Source organism: Chrysochloris asiatica, unplaced genomic scaffold (genome assembly GCF_000296735.1).
Source record: "Chrysochloris asiatica unplaced genomic scaffold, ChrAsi1.0 scaffold00011, whole genome shotgun sequence".
Taxonomy (NCBI): Eukaryota; Metazoa; Chordata; class Mammalia; order Afrosoricida; family Chrysochloridae; genus Chrysochloris; species Chrysochloris asiatica.
The window spans coordinates 15,911,657-15,915,574 of record NW_006408529.1 but is presented as its reverse complement, the minus strand read 5'-3'; positions in this window follow the sequence as shown (position 1 = coordinate 15,915,574).

The following is a 3,918-nucleotide window of genomic DNA, read 5'->3' as shown; positions in this document are numbered from 1 at the left end:
GTGACATTGATTTATAGTCTCTAAGTTCTACAACCATTCTCATTATCTTTTTCCAAGTCTTTCTATCACCAGCAGCATAAACTCATAAACAAAACCTCCTTCTTCTCGGTCTCGCTTATCCCCTGTTGTTTTTGTTAAGTGTCCTAGAGATGGTTCCAACTCATAGCGAAGCTTTAAATCTTTGTGGGAACAGAAAGCTTCATCTTTCTCCCATGGAGCAGCTGACAGGCTCAAACTGCATAGCTTGTATTTGTAGTCCATTGCTTATCATATAGAATTACCATGCTCCCTCTCATCCCTTCTTACCAGTAATAAAACTTTTTAATTATTGTATTTTATTATGTTTTAGATGAAAGTTTGCACAGCAAATTAAGATGCCTTTAACAACTTTTATGCAAATTGTGATTGTTTTTACAATGTGTCAACACTGTCATTATTTCCATTCAGTTTGCTGTGTTTTCATTGATCTAGTTTCCTTTCCCTTCCTTGCCTGCTCACCTTTGTTTTTGGATAAATGTTGACTATTTGGTCTTTTACAGTTCATTATTTGAAGAACACAGTATGCATGGGTGATACTGTTTATTTTATAAGACAATATATTATTTGGCTGAAGAATGAGTTATAGAGTTCAAAGTTCTAAGTTAAAAAGTTACCATACAGCAATAATTCTGGGGACTCCTCTAGTCTCTTTCAGTTCACATTTTGTTCTACATTTCTCTTCCATTCTACCTGGAACCTTCTATTGTGACCCGACTCAGAATGGTTGGTATTGACAGTTCAGCACCATCTAGTTTTGCTGGTCTCAGAAGAGTTTGTGGTTCATGTGTGCTTAGTTAGCCTCATAAACTAGTTTCTTCTTTGATCCTTTGATGTTCATCATTCTCTTTTGCTCCTAATAAGTAGAGGCCAATAGTTGTATCTTAAATGGCTACTTTCAAGTTTGTAAGACCCCAGACTGTATGCACCAAACTTGGATGTAGACCTGTATCATTGTGAAGTTATGCCAATAGACTAAGTTACCCCCTAAGACTATGACATATTGTCAGGAGGGAACAGTCACTGGAGAAGGATATCATGTTTGGTAAGGTGGAGGGTCAGAGAAAAAGAGGAAGACCCCCAATGAGATGGTTTGGCCAAGTGACACCATCGATGGGCTCAAGCATGGAAATAGTAGTGAGGTTGGCCCAGGATGGGGCAGTGTTTCATTCTGCTGTGCATAAGGTCTCTATGAGTCAGTACTGACTTGATGGCACTTAACAACAACAAAGATTATGGTTCCTAGGTATCTTGAGCCAGCAAACCAATCCTGTGTTGTATGGATATGTCTAGGAAGCATCCATAATTGTGCCCCCTATGTGGTTTTTTATATATGTGATCACTAATAATCTTTACCACCACTTATCTGTTAGTTTGTTGCACTGTGTTGGCTTGCATGTTGCTATGATTCTGGAAGCTATGCCATGGGTATTTTAAATACCAGCAGGATCACCCACAGTGGACAGATTTCAGCAGAGCTTCCAGACAAAGATAGACAAGGAGGAGAGATGGACTACTTCCAACTATTTAGTCATTGAAAACCTTATGAATAACAGTAGAACAGTGTGAGCACTAGGATATTGAATACTGAAATATGATGAGGAGCACCAGAATATTGTAAAATATAGTGCCAAAAGATATTGAGACCCTCAGGTTGGAAGGCATACAAAATACTACTGGAGAAGAGCTGTCTTCTCAAAGTAGAGTTGACTGTGATGATGCAAATGCAGTAAGCATCAGTACTACCATTTGCTGATGGGGCACAACTCAAAATGAAGGGAAACAGCTGTAACATCCGTTAAGAATCAGAACATGGAATGTACAAAATATGAATCTAGGAAAATTGGACATTGTCAGAAATGAAACAAAATGCATAAACATCAATATCCTAGGCATTAGTGAGATTTATGAATTAGAGATCATCTGATGCTTTAGACTCTAAAGACCAAAGACCAGAGAGTTGCAGGATGACATCAAGAACATTACATAGGAAGAAAGCAAACAGTCATTAAGAAGACAAGAGAGAAGGAAAAGACCAAAATGGATGTTAGAAGAGACTCTGAAGATTGCTCTCCAGCATACAGATACTAAAGCAAATGGAAGAAATGAGGTAAAAAAGCTGAATAGAAATTTTCAAAAATCAGCTCGAGAAGACAAAGTCAGACATTATAATGAAATGTGCAAAGACCTGGAATTAAAAAACCAAAAGAGAAGAACATGTTTAGCATTTTTCAAGCTGAGGGAACTAAGGAAAAAATTATTTAAAGTCTCAACTTTCAATAGTGGAGGATTCTATGGGCAAAATATTGAATGATGCAGAGGGGATCAAAAGAAGATGGAATAATACACAGAGTCACTGTACCAAAAAGAAATGGTCAATGTTCAACCATTTCAAGAGGTACCATATTATTAAGAGCCAATGATCCTGAAGGAAGAAGTTCAAGGTGCATTGAAGGCATTAATAAAGAACAAGGTGCCAGGAATTGATGGAATACAAACTGAAATCTTTCAACAAACTGAGGCAGCACTGGAGGCACTCACTCATCTATGCCAAGACAATTGGACACAGATACCTGTCCAACTGACTGTAAGAGATCCATATTTGTGCCCATTCTAAAGAGAGGTGACCAATGGAATGTAGAAATCATTGGACAAAATCATTAATATAGCATATAAGTAAATTTTTGCTAAGGATAATTCAAAAAATCATTGCAACCATACATTGACAGAGAACTTCCAGAGGTTCAAGCTGGATTCAGAAGAAGCCATGGAATGAGGGATATCATTGCTGACATCAGATGGATCTTGGCTGAAAGCAGAAAATACCACAAAGATATTTACCCATGCTTTATTGACTGTGCAAAGTCTTTTGATCATGTGTGGATCATGACAAGTTATACACAACATTGAGGAGAATGAGCATTCCGGAACACTTAATTGTGCTCATGAGGAACCTAACATAGACCAAGAAGGAATTTTTCCAATAGGACAAGGGAACACCAAGTGGTTTAAAATTAGGAAAGGTGTGTGCCGGTGTTGTATTCTTTCACCATAGTTATTCCACCTGTATGCTGAGCAAATAATTTGAAAAACAGGATTATATGAAGAAAAATGTAGCATCGGGATTGGAGGAAAACTCATTAACAACCTGTGGTATGCAAGCGATATAACCTTGCTTGCTGAAATTGAAGAAGACTTAAAATACTTACTAATGAAGATCAAAGACCATAACCTTCAGGATGGGTTGAAGCTCAACATAAAGAAAATGAAAATCCTTGTCACTGGACCAATAAGTAACATCAACATAAATGGAGAAAAGACTGAAGTTCTCATAGACTTCATTTTGCTTAGATTAACCATGAACACTCATGGAACCAACAGTCAAGAAACTAAGAAACATATTGCATTGGTCAAATGTGCTGCATAATACCTTTTTTAAAGTGTTGAAGAACAAAGCTGTCAGTTTGAGGACTAATGTGTATCTGACCTAAGCCATGGTATTTTCAATAACCTCATATGTATGCAAAAGTTGAACGGTGAATAAGGAAGACCAGAGAATTGGTGTGTTTGAGTTATGGTGTTGGAGGAGAATATTAAAAGTACCGTGGAATGCCAAAAGCACAAACAACTCTATGTTGGAAGAAGTACAGCCGGAATGTTCTTAGAAGCAGCACAGCCAGAATAAATCTTTCATACTTCGAACATATTATCAGAAGGGGCCTGACCCTGAAGGATATCATGTTTGGTAACACTGTTGTTGTTGTTAGGTTCCATAGAGTTGGTATCGACTCATAGCGACCTTATGCACAGCAGAATGAAACACGGCCCGATCCTGGGCTAACCTTACTATCGTTGCCACACTTGAGCCCATTGATGCTGACA